Raw genomic sequence first — 20,171 nt, forward strand, 5'->3', positions numbered from 1 at the left:
AGTACATCTCTCACTAGGTAGCCGACTCAATGTTGAGAGCCATCTGGTCTCTTTTCATGCTCCATGTATATCGTCCTCACCAACGTAGACATGGACATGGTTTTTGGTCCCCTAATTAAGTGGAATTGATGTGGAATGGTAGGACCAAGCTGCACAACCATTTGCATTATTTTTTGACAAGGTAATTGCCCGTCAATAATTAGGTTTCAAAAGGATCTTGCACCAAGGGATTGGATACATTTGCTTGAAGAATGGCTGCTTTCATTTACTAAATCTTAACTTCACAATATCTTCGATAAATCAAAGGGATAGATACCATTGCTGCATTACAGATGAAGAAATCATGATATGTAGGTGTGGATTTAAAGGCCAAATGCCAGTTCTACAATGAGAATGGACTTGGAAGTCAAGGAAGTCAAAATAAATTCATCCCTCTACCACATTGTAGCTATTTGACCTTGAGATAGCAAACATAGTATCTCTTAGTTTTAATTCACTCAATTATAAAATTAAAATGATGAATATCTAAGTGTTGGGCATCATCTACCAAGTTTTTGCTGCACTTCAACAATCCAAAACCCTAAAAAGTTTGATAACAAACACATCGTCTTCTTTATCTCTTATCACCCATCCTTATTTCTTTTTGGATCACTAATTTGGTAATTAGAGTTTTTTGTCACTCATGCTAAACTTGGAAATATACTGTGTAAGCCTCAGTTCTCAGATAGTCAAAACTATGTATTAGTCACATCTCAAGTACTTTGGGAATCTGTTCCTTATTTCTCCCTTTGTTGACTTCCCCTTGCCTCTCAGTTAAGTCTTCCACATCTTCAATTATGGATTACATCAAAAGTCTGTCAACAGGCCTGCTTCATCCACTGCAATCAACCACCATACTGCTAACCTGTTGATCAAAGTCAAAAGCATGAACTCAAACTTCCTTTTAAAAATCATCTTTATCTTTCAGTTAAAAATAGTAGAAACATCTTAAACACAGCACAAGGCTGTGGCCCCTTCAGCATTACTTCCTCTTTTCCTCTAATTCAGCCAAGGTGATGTGCTTAGTAATACTCCAGGCTCTTAGCTTCCCCCATGTTTCTGCCTTTTGTTTGCTTGCCACTGATTAAATTCCCTCACCCTTAAAGAGTCACACTTTCACTTCAATCTCTAAAGAAGGGAAAGTACATTATGTTGCTCAGCCTCAACAGTGCATGTGCAATACTCACACACACACACAAACACAAGGAGATGAACTTTACCAGTTTACTAAACATCTAAAAAGAAGAAGCCTATTTTGAGGAACCTAAACCCATATATTCAGCTCTTTATTTACCCATCTCAGTGGAGGGTTCACTGGAAAGCTGATTTTCTGAGGGAAGTCTGCTCCTTGTAATAGTGCCCAAAGAGGACTTCTGTTGATCTGAGTATGAAGCATGCAGACAGCTCTTAGAAGTGCTGAAAATCTACCTCTTAACTGTCTTTGTATCCTGACAGTCGCCAGTGCATTCAAGTGGAGGGTAAATGTCAGCAGCTGCAGCCTTGGGTTGGAAGTGAGGTTGATGACTGTGAATATGTTGATGGCAGAAAGAGAAGCTGATAAGAGACTGGGAAATGACAGCTCCTGGCCAGTACAGAAATTAGCCAAAGTGGCATGTAACTGGCATCCCTGATTTGGGCTGTTGTCCAGCTGTCCATAGCCTTCTAAGTGCATTGCATACTGTTCTGACTTTTACTTGAAAATGTTTAGGGTTTTGTTTTGTTTTGGATGAGAGCTGCTTGGTGGAGGAAAAGAACACCCAGGATATCTTACGTGTTAACTTTGTATAACATGGTATGTGAGTAACCATCAGCTTTTAAAGTTCATTAACTTCTTAGATGTTTTCCCTTTAGTTAAAGTTGGGCTGCCCTTAAACTTCTCAGCATCCACATAAATGCTAAATTTTTCTTCACAGGGTGGGTGCAATATGCCTGGACTAGCTCAGACCGGTCTTGGGTCACAGACAATAGCATCAAATTTACTTAAGGCCATCTTTGAGTCTCAAAAATGCCCCCATTTAGACAGTAGATATTACGTTCACTCTATTAATAGGGGAATAAAACAGACTTCAAAACTACCTGCACTGCTTGAAAAGAGAAAATGAACAAAACCCAATTTCCGTTTTGCAGAAAAAAACTCAGGAGTATCGAAAGACTTTTCAGGGGGAAAGTGTTTGAGATCTGTAAGTGAGGTCAAGGGTCACTCAAGTGAAGGGACTCTCTCAGCTTTCACACTTGCTAAGATCCTGACCTGAGACTAGGAAGATGGTGGCTGATTAAGGAGCAGAAAAAATGGTCAATATCTGCAGTGTGAGGAAAGGAGGGTGTTATGAGGAATTAGATTAGAAAAGTCAGGGAAAGTCAGAGCAACAAGCCTCAGAAGCCATGCCAAGGATTTTCAAATTGATTCTATGAGCAATGACAAAAAATATTGCCGTACGTAAGTGATGCTAAAACTGTATTCTATCTACTTATAAAACAAAGACTACTCTGACATCTCTGTGGATAATGGATTAGGGTTGGTTTTGGTTGTGGACCTCAGTGGAATGGTGCAGACCCCTTAACGAGATGAATGACAGCCCTCATGAGGGGTTGTGCAAGTTTAGCTCCAGTGGTGGTTGTGTGGGAAAGTCAATTGTTTATTCTGGAGAGTTAATGGGAATCAAACTTTTTTTTTGTCCTGAGTGCTTCCATTTATATCAAAGCAAAGAGAGAACTAGAAATCAATCTGTGGCAGGTAAATAATGACATTGTTTTCTTTACTCTTTTTTTAATTAAAATTTTTATTATGTTATCATTGACATATAACATCGTGTTAGCTTTAGGTGTACAATATAATGATTGGATATTTGTATTCATTGTGAACAAACAGTATTTGTCTTCCTCTGTCTGATTTTATTTCACTTAACTTCATGCCCTCAGGTTTCATCCATGTTGTTGCAAACGGTTGGCAGTTTTAAAAATAGGTTTTTAGGTTTTTTGAATTAAAGGATAGTTGATGTATAATATTATGTAAGTTACAGGTGTACAATAGAGTAATTTACAATCTACTATTAATCAATTTGCCTGGAATTGCTGAGAGAGCAGCTTCAGAGAGAGCAGTTGGTCTGTTTGCATTGAGCAGACCAGACCAACAGGAGAAAGCGGGGGGGCCGGTGGGAAAGGAGGGTCTTCCTGGGGGCACAGCCTACCTCTGGAGCCATGAGCATTATCAGAGCAGCCCTCTATCCACCTTAGAGCACCTCTTCCCCTCTCCCAATCTGATCAAAGAGTCTGTCTAGGACCAGAGTGAGAAGCAATTTTCCTGTCCTGACAATTTAACACTCAAGTGAACTCAGATGAATTTACAGCAGGAGCCACCTCTGTGTACAAATGAGTATCTAAATGTTACCAGTTTTGTGAGCCTTTGGATCTTAACTTGTTTTGAGGATACAAATTAAACTCTGTTAAAATAATTTTTCCTGTACCTTGAAGCACCTAAATATCAGTATGTGTGACATACAATAGACAGTAGCAAAATAGGGCATCTGTGTAGTCTTACATATGCAGACATAGTTCCTAAGGAAAGTATTCTTGAGATTTTTCATTTTCGCCTCTGTGAAAACTAATTCAGGTCCTATGGGAAGGAAAGTATGATCAAAAGACTTTCCTCTGCTGCTACTGTGTCTCCAACTATATCCTAGCCTCTGATTAGGATTAAATGTTATATTGATCCAAGCCAGTGTTGTTTCAACTACAATCTTGGCTGCATATTGCATGGAACCATGACTATTTCATCTCAGTGATATCTGTGTGATATTGTAAATAAAAATCTCTTGGACTTTAATGTGTTTCAGTGAAAAGTAAATCAGAAGCTCAAATCACTAATGCAATACACGAAAAGAATACATCTATTAATAACTGCTATCTGGTGGTATTTTATTATATTTATTTAGTAGAAAGAAAATTTGTTATGACACCTAATCCTTAAAACTATTGTCATAGACATTAATTTACATGCATCTCATTGTAGTCACTGAGGGGAAAGTACTGGAATCTACAGCCATGACCTAGATAATGTCGCCTGTAATTTCGGTTTTTGCTCCCAAACATGAAACTTGTTAGCTTTTGTGGTTTTATTGCACATGCACTGAACAGAAAGGCACTTAATTATTACAACCAAGGAGGATTCTAATTTTTTAGTAAAAAAAGAAACTCAATGAGATGAGGAAAAAGTTTTTAAAGTTCGCCTGTAATTTTGCTTTGTATAGCAATGTATCATCCTTTATATTATTTACTGGAGACCAATAAATGATATGCTTTATTTTAACAGGCAATTTGCTGCCAGAAGTGTGTTTTTCTTCCAAAAGGTAAGTGCCTTTTAAGAAATATTACATAAAATTATCATGGTTGCTGATTTATAGCTTTGAAGAGCCTATTAATTTTAAAGTCTCGTGGCTGACAGCTGTGTTGTTCAAAGGCAAGGATATATAGTATTAATTATCTTAAGCCCCAGATTATTGTTCATGGTGGAGACACTGCATATAAAGGACAGACTGGCACATTTTCCCATTTTAGTAGGAATAATTAATTAACCTGGTGACTTTAAAAGAAATAACTGTTGAAGTGAAATACAAAGAACAGAGCTTAGTTTTGTTACATTCTCTTCGGTTCTGGATGGTTTTTGACAATTTTCATGGAAATTACCAGCCAATTGGGGCATGGCTGTAGTTCTTGTTAATGGTCTTTCTTATTTGTTTGGTTGGTTGGCTTAGTCATTTTGAAAGTGAAAAATGGTTATAGCATCACAATAGCATTGGACGATAACACTATGTATTCTTAACTTGAATACATACACAGTTTTAAATTTAGTAATACATATTGAGTTTAACCATGAGTTAAATTTTATTGCAGAGTCAACCTGGTATTTAAATTTTCAAGAATCCTATGAGTTTGAAAAGTAAACAAAATGCTTAAGTTTATAATATACTCTATACTTAACTCTGTAACAGGAAATGACCAGGTTATTGGCTTGTATCCCTGCTTGCCCTTCTCAAAACATTCAGTCAGGCAATGGCATCATGACAGGGTTATTATTTACTGTGTACCTGGCATAGAGTCTGTTTCTTTAAAAAGTCATGGCCTTTGTCTTCCAATGATGCCCTTCAGCAGCTGCCATAGCAAACACTGGTCTCTATTATTGCTCTTGGTTCCAAAACTTGGTTGTTTTTGTGTGTTAGTCAGCTACCATCAGTTTTCCTTTTGTATGTGTGAGTGCTGTAGCAAGAGAGACTCAGTGGCTTTGGGGCACTGAAATTGGCTGTGGGTAGTAGTAAATGAGTACATTTATGTGAAATTACATTGTTTTTTTTTATTTTATTTATTTATTTATTTTTTAATTTTCCCACTGTACAGCAAGGGGATCAAGTTATCCTTACATGTATACATTACAATTACATTTTCCCCCCACCCTTTGTTCTATTGCAACATGAGTATCTAGACAAAGTTCTCAATGCTATTCAGCAGGATCTCCTTGGTAAATCTATTCTAAGTTGTGTCTGATAAGCCCAAGCTCCCGATCCCTCCCACTCCCTCCCCCTCCCATCAGGCAGCCACAAGTCTTTTCTCCAAGCCCATGATTTTCTTTTCTGAGGAGATGTTCATTTGTGCTGGATATTAGATTCCAGTTATAAGTGATATCATATGGTGCTTGTCTTTCTCTTTCTGGCTCATTTCACTCAGTATGAGATTCTCTAGTTCCATCCATGTTGCTGCAAATGGCATTATATCATTCTTTTTTATGGCTGAGTAGTAGTCCATTGTGTATATATACCACTTCTTCCGAATCCAGTCATCTGTCGATGGACATTTGGGTTGTTTCCATGTCCTGGCTATTGTGAATAGTGCTGCAATGAACATGCGGGTGCACGTGTCTCTTTTAAGTAGAATTTTGTCTGGATAGATGCCCAAGACTGGGATTGCGGGGTCATATGGAAGTTCTATGTATAGATTTCTAAGGTACCTCCAAACTGTTCTCCATAGTGGCTGTACCAGTTTACATTCCCACCAACAGTGCAGGAGGGTTCCCTTTTCTCCACAACCCCTCCAGCACTTGTTATTTGTGGATTTATTAATGATGGCCATTCTGACTGGTGTGAGGTGGTTGAAATTACATTGTTAAGATCAGAAAACTCATAAATTACCACTCTTTGCAATGCTTAATAGTTGTTTCTTTAAAAGGTTTGTATTTCCGTGGTCCGGTGATGTTGGCATATTAGCCTGATTTACCACTTGCTAACCGACATACCAGGTTAGTTAGCAAAGAAATGCATTTGGAGAAAAAAACACTGTACCTTTAAAAGTCCTGTGCTGTTATGGTTGGAGCCCATGAAATTGTTAAATAAGTGACCAAGAAGTATTTTTAAAAGTGTTGTGGTCTGTGCACATGGGTCAGAAGAAAAAGAATTTTCCAGATTCAAAGCAAGGTGAAAAAAAAAAAAAAAAAAGTTTATTGAGGCAAGAGATGCTGTTAACACAGAGGGCTGACATCCTGATGACTGGGGAGAGCCAACCCCAGGTGTGTGGTCCTATCTGTTTTTATAGCCCAGAGAGAGAGGAGTGACCTTATGACACACCTGTTGCCCTGCTAATTGGTTGGGGAAAGATGGGGCCTTGCAATACACTTGTTGGTTGATTGGGTGTGTACAAGGGCCCTATGGCAGTGGGGTGAGGAGTGGGCCACATACTCTTCCTAGTAGAGGCAAGAAGGAGTAGGCCAGGTTTCTCAAAGGTGGGGTGGGGGAGCGAAATTACAGTGAAATGGGTGGGGTGATGCTAAGGTCTGGTAATTCTTGTCTTGGCCAGAGGCGTTGAGTTCTGTGTCCTTGAAGGAGCCCTGAAGTCCAACAAAAATCACAGTTCATGGAGTTCCCATTGTGGCTCAGAGGTCAACGAACCCAACTAGTATCCATGAGGATGCAGGTTTGATCCCTGGCCTTGCTCAGTGGGTTAAGGATCCAGCATTGCTGCAATCTGTGGTGTAAGTCACAGGCATAGCTTGGATCCCACGTTGCTGTGGCATAGGCCATTGGCTAGAACTCTGATTGGACCCCTAGCCTGGGAACCTCCATATGTTGTGGGTGTAAGCCTAAAACAAATAAACAAAAGACAAAAAAAAAAAACACAGTTGAAATTCTCCCAGTCATACTTGGCATTAGCCATGATAAAATTACAACAAAGTTTGTTTAATGTCTAATCTTAACTATATAAATGTATGATATACAAGTTATAGTCAATGTTCATACCACATTGCACCAAAACAACCAGAAGTTAACTGTTCAGACATTTTCCAACTCCCCACCCCCTCAAACACTGTGGCAGAAAGAACACAGGCTTTGGAGTGAGTTAAAATTTACTTATAGACATCGCTCTAGCATTTACCATCTGAGCAACCTCAGGCAAGCTACTTAACCTCTCTGAAATATTCTCATGGTTTTACAAACTGAATATCATAATACCTATGTGGCAAGACAGCTGTAAAGATGCCAGAAAGTGATTTGTCATTTCCTTGCTTTTTAAGAGTAAATCTCACATGCACAAACTCCTATCACTCTATCTGATAATACAGTAAATCTGCAGTGTGTTTTCTTGTTTTTTGATGCTTTTGTATATGTCATCTTTGCCTTGGCTCTGCTTTTATGTATGTCAGCTTTGCCTTGACTCTGCTGACTTCGTAGAATATTGACTTTTTGAAAGTAAAGACACAGTATCTTGCTATACTCTATGTAAAAATGTTATTCTATTCTGTTGGTAATGTCCAAACCCAGAGTTGCCAAACAGTCTTTTCTGAACACAAACAACTCTTATTTTATAATAGTTCTTTATATATCTCAAATACTTGCCTTTCTTTCACTGTTCCTACTTAAGTTTCTCAATTCTCAGATTCAACCAGTTGCAGATTAAAAACACTGGGGAAAAAAATTCCAGACAGTTTCAGAAAGCTAAGCTTGCATTTGCTGTGCACTGGCAGCTATTTACACAACATTCCCATTGTGTTGGGTATTAAAAGCTATCCAGAGATGATTTAGAGCATATAGGAGGGTATGCGGTAGGTTGTATGCAAATACTACACCATTTTCTATAAAGGACTCGAGCATTTGTGTATTTTGGTATCTGAGGGGGTTCTGTAACCAATTCCCCACACTGGTACCAACAGACGATTATATGCTGATGCTTGGAACCAGGGCTCTGTTTTTACTTCTCATGTTCTGTTGTTTAGGAAAGCATGTCCAGTTGGCAATGCTTTCTCTTAAAACACTGCTGGGTAATTGGATAGTTAAATAGCTGAAAAGAGTTCAATAGCCTTCCTTGGTAATATTTACATTTTAATGAGCTTTTGTAATGGTCTAACCTAAAATGCAAGGAAATATGATGATCTCTGTGGCAGGGGGAATAATTTGAGACCATTAAGTCTTTGCTGGGCAGCCCTGTAAACTATAAAAAGTAGGGTTGCTTCCTCCCCATTCTAACTGTACAGCTTCCATGGACACACATGACTTCTTATTCATATTTCCTCTTTCCCCTCTCTCACTGCTGATAAAAAAATGAACCTGACAAAGATTGATACCCAGGCCTCTTTTGAAAATTATAAAAGCATTTCCCCCCTCTATCCATTTTAAGTCTCCTCTCTTCTGTTTTCCAACCCCCTATGTTTTATTAGTTTATTTTGAAATCTTAAGAATAATACATGTTTTTAATTGTGTTTTTACTTGTCATATCCTTGAGACAAACAATTCCTTTAAGATTGGGAAGTATTATATCTGTGTTTCTGATCAGGAAATAGGTTGAAGTGATTTGGCCAGGCAGAAGTGCAAAGTTGGGTTAATGCTCAAGGTTCTAACACCCAATCCAGTCCAGTTAGGCAGAGATTACTCTGTCATGGAAAAGCAATTTATACACTATTTTTCTTCTGTGGATGTATTCATATGCATGGAAATAGGAGAAAAAAGAAAACCAGACAAAATGTACTGCATGTGGTTATGTGATTCAACTTATTTTCAATAAGCCAGCCTCACCAGGCTACTTGCCAGGATTAACTCATTGTTGATGGGGAGCTTGAATTTTTTTTTTTTTAATAGCAAAAAGCCAAAAATGAAAACACCTTACAAATGATAAATAAGATATTCATTTTAAAATAGAATTCTCTACTTGAATAATGGAGTATATATATATGACACGACTAAGTTTTAGACATTAGTAGAAGGCCCTGCTTGCTATATTTTGTAGGACACAGTTAACTGATTCTGGCAAGACAAAAAAGGCAGTGGATTCTTCTGGAGAAATTTTTAAATGTCATTCCAACTGCTTTTAATAATGAAGAATTGAAAATCATTGATTCTGTTGATTTTTATCTCAAAATTTTATGTGAATTTGTTTTCTATTCTTACTCAAAAATGACTGCTAGGTTCTTAGGGCTTCCAAAAATACCTTTTTTTCATCTGAGTTCTTTTATCTACATGAGTGTAATGGTCCAAACCTTTGCTTCATTCTTCTTGAGCCAACACTTAACAGTTTTACCCGTCATAACACAAATTTTCCCCAATTGGACAAATGAATGTTTTGTTTCATCAGGTTCTTGATTTTTTTTCACAATAATTCTATATTTTTATAAATTCAGAGAGTGAGGTTAAATGATCATGAGAGTAGGATCATTTGTGAGATAGTTGTCCATGCAGTGAGTTTACTGTGGATTATAAAATCTGGAGGTTAGAAGCTGGGAAGGACCGTGTGTGTATGATGATGATTGCAGCTTTCTTTTTACGAGAAGCATTCAAACCTAAATTTAACCTTTCTGAGTAAATATCATGTCATTTTTCCTAGAAGATTGGAAAAAATCTTTTTTCTTTTATCTGGAATGTCCTCTCTTTCACACAATTTTTTAAAAAACTTACATTGTATACTATTGTTTTCCTCACCCTATTCAATGATCTCCCTTTTGACTTTGATCATTACTCACCTTCATTTTCAGTAACCATGATGTCTGAGAAACATTGTGTCAGTATCTTTATGCTGTGTACTTCTTTTTCATTTCTGAATCAAGCTCTATACTTTATACCTTCCACTTTTTGACACATTTTCACTGGCAATTTGGTCATTAGCTTAAGTATGAGATATGAGTTTATACCACGATTTTAAAAATATTTATAGTACAAAAAGCCAGATATTTTTCTCAATGAGTTTCATTCTGGGTAGAATAAGACTCTACATTCATTCCTTTTCCCTACATATTATCATTTGTTTTTATATATTTACCTTGAAGTAAATAGATGCTTATCTCACTCAGCTTTAGAGAAAGATTCAGAGGAGTGCCTGGACCACCCCTCTCCTCAAAATTCCCAATGGTTGGAGTTTCCACTGCTGTGCAACAGGGTCAGTGGCATTTCTGCAGCACCAGGATGTAGGTTGGATCCTCAGCCTGGCACACTGAATTAAAGAATCCTGTGCTGCCACAGCTGCATTGTAGGGAGTCAAGTTGAAAAACAAAACAAAAAAATAATTCTCAATGATTAATTTTGTTCATTTAAACAAATACAACCCATATAAACACTTTATATCAAAAATAAGTACAGGTATTAAAACATCTGTAAGATGAATATGGGTAAACTTCTCTTTCAACAGTGAAATGTTCACTGAGAAACAGTACCAATTATTGGCCAGTGGACTATGGTGACTCTAAAGAAGAAAAAAAATTCATCATAACCCAATCACAGCACCCCCGGAGATAATTAACGCTGACATTTCACTGTATTCTGCTACCTTTTTTATGCATCCTCTTATACATAAAAATTCAATTGCACCTGTGCAGGTATATTTCCGTCTCTTTCTTAGAGTTATGGATTTCCCCAAAGGCATCAAGACCTCACTTGCCCTCTGGCTTCTTTGGGTTGAGTGAGTGAGAGAACTGAAAGAAGCTCAGGCAAGAGGAGAGTCAGAATCAGGATTTTATTTCCATGACTCCCTCTTTCCAAGGTGGCCTCCAGCATCCTCAACTACAGTTGAGTTGCACTCCCTGAACCTTCCCCAGACACCTCTCTGGGTTGAGTAAATTCTCCTTCCCTTGTCCTTGTTCACACTAGAATGGTAATTCTTCTCCTGTGGAACCCGTGGGTTTGGTGACCAAAACACATCTTGGCCAATTGTGCCTTTCTTAAACCATCTGAGGATTATCCTCATTCCAGCATGCCATCTGTTTCTTGGTGGGCACTGATTCTTACTCTACTTCATACATGATTCTATTGACTGTTTTTTATTGGGCTCTTCAATATGTCTTTCATATCCTGACATATCTGTTTTTCCATATTCTATTCTGTTTTTGATTTTTCATCCTTAGTGACAGTGCCCTGTGAATACCTCTGTAGATATGACTGTCCTTGCCTATCCCCTTGGGGTAAATTCTTGGAAGTGAACTAATACAAGTCATTTCCAAACAGTACGTTATTATTAGTGCTGCAGATTTATAATCAAAGAAACACTCTCTTGATCATTCTTTGGCTCTACCATCTCTGTGGTAACTTCAGACAATTCAGCAGCCACTTTAAGTCTTACTATTTAGGGATGAGACACTGGATCTCCAGGCTCTAGAATTTCTTCAGTATACCTTCTAAGTTTTGATTACTCAGAAGGCCATCAATCTACTTCTCTTGATTAGCAAATGCTAATCTTTTACATCTTGATGCATAGAAACTAGGCCAGGTGGAGCCATAGAGGCCCCTGCTGGTAACCAGAGGGCCATTCAATGCTCTGAAGGGTGATCTGCTGAATATTCCTTGATTAGCATCTGCCCTGGTTTAATTCATCATGGGTACCAGTTCTTCCCTATTCAGCACAGGAAGTTTGCCTCTCCTGAAAGAGTAGCAGAGTAACTGAGAAAGGACACCAGCCAAAGAACACTTGGAGATAAAATTATGAACCATGCTGAGTATTTGCAGAATTAATAAACAGTGCCCTTTAGCAACTTCATGTTTATGAGTTGAATGATTCCTTCAACCTTTTTTTTCCCCACCCACCCACAATAATAAAACACTGCTTGTTGTGGCTTCAATAATATAAATGCCCATTTTTATATTTTTCAAGAGCTGAAGCAGTTGAAACACAAAACAAATTCAGGCTTTTGTTTTTCTTTTCGTTAAAGAGAATTATAAATTTCCTACAACTCAAGTACTTTCATTGTAACTAGAATAATGACCTAGGTGATACAAAAATTGTCACCAGAGTTATCAGCATGTTTTTACATCTTGGCTAAAAGCCCAGAAAGAATAGATTTACAGAATGAAATCTGGAGTGTTTTATAAATATTATAAATACTTTTCTCACAGAGGAAAATGTGTACTTGGAGACAGCAACTCTTACAAAGAAAATGTAAAATTTTCATACACATCATTCTCTCCAATAATCTCTCATCATGTCTATGACAGATTAACCAAAAAAAAAAAATCACTGTGCCTGGAAAACAAATAGTATACAAAAACAACTAAAATACATTTTTTTTCTTCATGACTTTAAATGTTTTATGTGTGCTTTTCGAACTTAGTTTCCTCAAAAACTGGCCATCTTCGGAGCTATTTTTTGGAGGGGTTCATAAATTTTCTGAGCTTATGGATAAGTGTTTGTCTTTGAGTTTTCATTCTATATTTTTTAAATGTTGATATAATACTGAGATCCTAATTAATCACCTTATACTATTGATCGTCAGGCAATTTCAAATTGTGCTGCTATAATTGACAGAAATCATGGGAAGAGAAAGAGAATGAGAGACAGAAATCTCATTGAAAGAATGTGCTGGAGTTCCCGTCATGGCGCAGTGGTTAACGAATCCGACTAGGAACCATGAGGTTGCTGGTTTGATCCCTGGCCTTGCTCAGTGGGTTAAGGATCTGGCATTGCTGTGAGCTGTGGTGTATCCCGCATTGCTGTGGCTCTGGCTTAGGCCGGTGGCTACAGCTCCGATTAGACACCTAGCCTGGGAACCTCCATATGCCATGGGAGTGGCCCAAGAAAAGGCAAAAAGACAAAAAAAAAAAAAAAAAAAAAAAAAAAGAAAGAAAGGAAGAAAGAAATAATGTGCTAAAGTTAAGTTAAAGCCATTTGAAGCCCAGAGAGCTTTAGTGGCCAAAATTTCAGTGTATTTAAAATGTAAAAAATTTTTGGAAGAATTGGCACATTATTATATGACAAATAATAACAACATAGTCATGTAGAATTGCCAAAAATCTCTATGCCAAAACTCAGCAATGTGGTCACTTACCAGTGCAGTTTAGTTCCATGCAAACAAAATCAGTAATAATAAACCTGTTATTTTGAATTGTATAGACTTTACAGTTTAAGTAATGTTTGTTTTAAAGTCATAAGGGCTAATTTTCTGTTTATACATAGGTAAATAATACTAAGATAAAAGTAATTTAAATCAAAAGTAGGTGTTTCTATGAAAATTTGTCTTAGTGTATGATATATTCTTTACTAAGTTTTGAGAAACACTTAATATCGGTTGTTCTCGTACCACTCAGGATCAGAATTGTATTCTTTTTGAACTATGACTGTTCCCCACCACTAATTTTCCCATGTGTTCAGATAGCCAGTAAGTGTGGAGGTTAAATGGTATTCTGTTCCCTGAAATTAACTCATGAATTTGTGTGGAAAATGTGGGTGTTTGTTATGATAAATACAAATATTTCTCAATAAAACATGAATCTTAACTGTAGTATCTAGAAATCCAGAACTATTTTATAGAAAGCATAAGTAACCAAATAAACAAGTATGCTGCTTCACTGTGAACCACAAAGGAATTTGGAATATGATTAAATTTCTAAGCACATTGAGACCAAAGCTTATCAAGGTGTGAAGAGTTCTTAGATTCATTGTTGAAAGATCTGCTTGAGGATTTCTAGGTCCTTCTTGGCCTCTGGTTTCACTGTGAGATTCAGATACTTTGCAATGTTATTCCTTATTAATGAGCATTGCATGTGATTATCCACTTACTGTGTATCTCAGAAGTGCACTGCGTTTCTAACATTTTGCCTTCAGTCTATCAGTCAATACTATACCATCTTTCTTGACATGGCTAAAATAATCTCTGCAAAGATTTGTTTTCACTTTCTTGACAGTTTGCATTTTGTGTGTGTGTCCAAAGTTCCATTGGCATTTGATGCCCCTCCTTTTAGCTTAGCTTCCTAAATGTTAACTTCCTCCTCCTTAGGATGACCCTTTGCTCCAGAAAGGGTGTTGGACTCAGGATGTTAAAACACACCTTGCTCATTTCAGCCTGTGTTCTATGACTCTTCCTGTGACCAGGCTCTAACTATATTAGCCACCTCTGAACCCCCGTTTTAGACAATGTACAGATCATTGATTTTTCATTGACCGCGTTTGCTGATATTTGGAAATGTTTTTTGTATCCCTCCAATTAGAAAATAAATTGGGGGAGAGAGGAATTTCATGTCATATGTAGCAGCATCTGAAATGATTTTAGCCTCATCATAGCACTTAATTACTTTTTGCTGCATTTAAAGACTTGATTTTTATTTCATATGTATTATATTAAATCTGTAATATATTTTTAATATATTAATACATTTATGTTAAATAGTGTTGCATTTTTTATATTCTATGCCATAATTGTCTACAATAGAATCTCTGTTTCCATAGAAAATAGAGTAAAACAACTCCAAAGTATTTTAAAAGGAATAAGGACCCAAGTTCTAAATTCTCTAAGGAGTTTGGGAGTTTCAAATTAGCTATGTGATATTAAAATATGGGTGTTCCTTATAGATAAGCATTTCCATTTAAGAATCTAAAAATGACCTAGCTCCATACATAATTTAACCAATCCTCATTATTAAATTATGTATAAAATGCACAGACAAGGAAAAGTTGTTTTATAAAACTGAACTACTCTGTGACTACTTATATATTAATACAACTAACTTTCTGAGTACTTTTTATCTTCAATACAGATAATTTATTTGTAGGTATAAATCTGGACAGCTTCACATGTATTACCCAGAACACATAACAAAATTGTGACATAAGCTATTAATCTCTTTGAGGGGAAACTTTGTGACAACTCCCTGAAATTGATTCAGGCTTCACCTCTGTGTATTATTAGATAATGTAGGAAATGTTGACAGATATTCACATCGCAGAGTACTAACCACTGTAGGATCACAGCTGGGACAGATTCAGAACTGTGGTTTAGTCAGTCAAGTCAGTCCAAAATACTGCCTTTGGTGAAGACAATTTTTCTTGGAAAGCATGGTTCCCCTCTATGATGTCAGCCTTCAAAACTCAGAGGTTTTTTTTCCTCCACCAAAACCACTGCCCAGTTGCAGAAGGCCATTGATTTCCCTGATACTGGAGCATGGTAAGGCAAGTGGTGTAATACATTCGTTGTCTAGATATGCTTTATTTCTTTGAAATGGCAGTTGTAGCTTCTCTCATGATATAAATACCCACAGAAGTGTGGACCACAGAAGTTTTACCTCTAAATGATAGCAAAACTGAATGAGAACAGTTTGTTCAGAAAATGAGCTAGAAAAATTGGTACGCAATTTGTTTGGAAGCTTTTAAAGAACAACAGGGTGAAATTTTTTCAAATACACCATTCCAAGAAAGCTTTTATGCGTTAATTTTTATAATAACACTTTAAACAAATCATTTACACAAAAGTAAATATACATTCAAAGAGATGTTGGCCTTTATAATTAGAGTTTAGCCCAAGAAAATTGAGAGCATCATCAACATTCTTACAATTCCAGCATCGACTAATTAACATATTTATTTGTTTTGACACTTTGGGGACTCTTGCGATTGATTTAGGCAATAAATTGTACACTCTTATTTTCTTGCTCTCTTCTTCAGGAGAAAGCAGGGATAAAAGTGCTATTTCATTAGGCTCTGACCTTTATCATGCCTTTGCTAAACAACATCCTCGTTCGTAAAATATGATGGAAATGCCTTTAGGGTAGAAACAATGAATATTTATTTAGGAACTGGCTTTTGACCAATCTTTCTGTATCCTAAAGGCATAAATATTCTACACTAGAGCATTTCAACTTCCAGGCACATAGGGTTTTGTTCTCTACACATTTGTGAAAGGAGCAAGTATCTTCAGAGCACTTTTGAGAACTCACTGGTCAAAGGCTCACTTGCAGTTGGAAGCTGCATAATAGGCATTTCTATCCCACCATGAAATGTTCAGTAGGTATAAATGCTAGGTAACTATCTTAAATTAAATAGTTAAAATAGAGAGGAAAGTGTGCTAATGACCTTAATATCCTACATCTTGACCAAGTGGCTTTTTCAAGGTAGGGGAAAGTAGGTTGAAAGGAAAATAACTTGTATCCCTGAAGATAGTCTTTGAGACCAAGAGTTGGAAGCTGGCAAGCAGTGTTTTGTGTGTGTGTGTGTGTGTGACTTTTTTTTTTTTTGAGAACATTCTCTCTGTTGTCATTCTACTTTCCTGGGGAGGATTTGCTTGCCACACCTCTCTGTAGAATCACTGTAATAATTGAATGAACAGGTAAGTTGAATTATGGATGTTGAAGCCAAATCTTGATGAAGAAAACCAATGGCATTATTTTCAAAGCCCTGACATCTCCTTGAATGAAATACTGGTGTGGCTTCCATGTTGTAAAATGCCCCTAAAACTCAATTTTTGTTTTGTTTGTTTTTGTTTTTTTATGATCCTGGGTTGCACTGGGTTGTCTGCAGCATTCACATCTCTAGATCAACTGTAAGTGAGAGGGATGGCTTGAGAAGTATTAAATTTTCATCACTTTCACTTCTCTGCTACTAATTTTAACACTTAATTTGTATTTATATTTAATAACTATTACATTTTATGCCCTAAATATTTTTATTAAAAGATTTTATGCTCATAAAACAAAGGGACTGAGGGTTTTTTATTTTTCTTTAATCTTTAGTAAGTGTTGTGTACCAGTAGGGACTGCATGAGTCATTTTGATTGTTATTAAACTTGTCAGCCCTGTTTGTATGTACGCTTTCTTCCTTTGAACTTGAAAACACATTGAGAGTGTTTTTAATGACACCATTCCAGCTATTTGCTATGATAGTTATTTGGGTATAATCTTCCCTATAGTATAACCTCCCAAACTGAAGCTCTGCACCAACTAGTTTGCTTATTCTTTTCAAATATTCGTTGGTTGAATGAAAGAGTGATTATTGCTAAACAGAATTCACAGTCACCCACCTAAACCTTGGACTTAAACAAATCTGTCATAAGTTCTTAACTATATCTTGGTGGTATGGATAAATGTTTCCAGGAAAGCTGGTTATGTGGATGTGAACAAAGTATGTGCATTAAATATGGATATTGGTTTACGAAACTAATTCCCTGTTTTAGGAAACAGAAACTAAGTAGTGGGGAGTGAGGAAGGAAGAGCCACAGAAACCATTCTGGGGTTCCAGGAGTCCTTTGATTAAGGTAAAATAGTTCCATGGAAGAAAGCAAGCAGCCCCTCCAAGCCCAGAGCATGACTGACAGCAAGGCAGTGAGATGGAAGAGTATGAAGGAAACTGTTATCGAGCATAGACAGATGGTCTGCTGTGTACAGGGCATGGTGCTGGTTGGAGGAGAGATACATTTTGAAGATGAGAGAGACTCATAATCCTTCAGGAATGCAGAATCCATGGAGAAAGGCAAGATCTAAGAAAACCTAACAATGGGAGTTGCAAGCGCAGGGCTTGAGAGTCACTTTTGAGAGATTTGTGTGATAGCCATCCCAGGAAGCAAGAGGCTTGTGAGCAAGATATGACATCATGAATTTGAAAACTCTGTGTAACCTGCCAGGTGATGTGACAATGTGAGCTAGGATCATTGCAAGGGTCGCTAGAAAGGAGTCTAGGGTTTTCAGGCTAGCCCTTGCAAAATGATGAATGGCTCAGCCCTGGGAGGTTATAGATCTGACTACCAGTTGAATAACAGCAGGATGAGCTTACATGTGAGAACAGGGGGAGAAAGAGTCAGGGATTGTTAGTAAGAATTGACATTTTCTTCTTATTAGGCCTTCAGACAGAGATATTCACATTATCTTAATAGAAATTTATATTTAAGCTATAATTCTAATGACAACTCAATGTTCCCATAAACACTGTTAGTTATACTATAACTTATAGTTAGGTTTCTCAGCCTGCCCATAAGGCTGGTTACCTGTGTGTATATAAACCATATTATCTGTGTATTTGTCAATAGTGGGATGCTATTAATAAAAATATTTTAGGAATGCATCGCCAACATAAACATATATATTTATAAATCTATTACTATGTATTTTTGTTACTTATCTATTTCATATATGGTAGTGTGCATTCATTAATTCCATCCTCCTAATTTATCCCTCTGCCACTTTGATAAAATATAATATCAAAACTAGCAATTGTGAGAAGAAGAGAGTATGTGTGTTTTATACTTGTATATTGTATGCCTTATAAAACATAGGTAAAAATAGGAAGTCAACAAGAATAAGACCAAAGCTAGACATAAAGTTTTACTCTGCAATACTCCATGGATCATCTTGCACTCGAGATTTTGGAGTTTTCACCTCACCTTGACTGTTGCCTTACATTGTATGATAGATAGTACATAAACATCAAGTGTAGTAACAGAGGTAGTGCCACTAGAACACCCATATCCAGGAGTTCCTACTGTGGCACAGTAGGTTAAGAACCTGACTGCAGTGGCTCAGGTCACTGCAGAGGTGTGGGTTTGATGCTCAGCCCGGTGGATCCAGCATTGCTGCAACTGTGGTGTGGGTCACAGCTGTGGCTTGGATTCAATGCCTGGCCCAGGAATTTCTGTGTGCCTCAAATGTGGCCATTAAAAAATCATTTCTTGCTTGAAAGACATAAAAGATTTCTTTCTGCCATTTTTTTGACCAGCAGACACGATGTCCTGTAGACATTCCTATCAGCTAGGTAGAGGACAAGACTTGGAGACCACTCCAAGTTTTATCTAATTTTATGGTTTCAGGCAAGCCTCCAGCAAGATGGGGGAGGGTGAGAAATAAAAAAAAGGAGTGGAGGTCAGTCTCAGCAGAAGACCTTCAGTCTGTTTCTGCAAGCACCACATGTAGCCAACCGACAGGTGTATTCAAGATTTATCTCACCTGGGCAAGGCCTTAGTACAGTATTTGAACTTGTTCCTGTTTAGATTGTGCATTTGAACAGGTAAAGTACTTTATTATCCTATCATTCCTCTTTAGGAAAGGAGCTTATGAGAACTCTCCTACTTTATGTTTTAATCCAAGTTATACCATCTTCCAGTATTTTGTATGTCTGACACTATAGTTTTGGTTTCTAATTCATTGCCTGTTGAATAGTCCTAGCTTTTATATATAATTAAGATACATCTTCCTGATACATTCATGATTCAGATCATGTGCTTTAAATGGCATATTCCTGACCTACATATGCATGTATGTATATGTGTGTGTGTGTACACAGACATGTGTATGTACTTGTACATATATGTGCATGTATACACATACACACATATAAACATGGAATCTATATACATACATACACGTGTGTGTATGTGTATTCAATTCCATCACTAAAGGCAGAGCATTGTTTCTTTCTAGGTGCCCAGTAATGAAGAACATAATTTAAAAACGCATAATATCTGAGCACCTAATATAAAACTTGGTGACTATGGTTGATAGCACTGTATTATATATAATTGAAATGTATTAAGTGTAGAACTGAAATGTTCAGTGATGGGTGTTATTTAACTAGATGGGAGGAATCCTTTCACAATGCATATGCATATCAAATCACATAATGTTCACATAATAAACTATCTTATAATTTTTATGTCAATTATACCTCAGTAAAACAAATATTTTTAAAAAGGAAAATAAAAGATTAGGACTGTCTTTAGAAGTTAGAGAAATCATGGACTTCTCGTTGTGGCTCAGTGGTTAATGAACCCAACTTGTATCCATGAGGACATGGGTTCAATCCCTGGCCTCATTCAATGGGTTAAAGATTCAGTGTTGCCTTGAGCTGTGGTGTATGTCACAGAAGTGGCTGGGATCCCGCATTGCTGTGACTGTGGTGTAGGCTGGTGGCTACAGTTCCAACTT

General features: G+C 37.0%; 1 protein-coding gene across 15 annotated transcripts in view; it reads left to right on the forward strand.

Moving 5' to 3' along the window:
* The window catches only part of TENM3 (teneurin transmembrane protein 3), a 2,581,468-nt gene that overhangs the window by 439,840 nt on the left and 2,121,457 nt on the right, over window positions 1-20,171 (forward strand). For all 15 annotated transcript variants that reach the window (XM_085000902.1, XM_021076354.2, XM_085000908.1 and 12 more), the window contains exon 3: window positions 4,349-4,385. The gene's annotated coding sequence lies outside the window, so the exon portion shown is untranslated. The remainder of the gene's footprint in view (window positions 1-4,348; window positions 4,386-20,171) is intronic.

This window comes from Sus scrofa, chromosome 15 (genome assembly GCF_054392235.1).
Source record: "Sus scrofa isolate SSC_HxYL_T2T_F1_AM1 chromosome 15, Sscrofa_HxYL_maternal_Yorkshire_Landrace_v2.0, whole genome shotgun sequence".
Lineage (NCBI taxonomy): Eukaryota > Metazoa > Chordata > Mammalia > Artiodactyla > Suidae > Sus > Sus scrofa.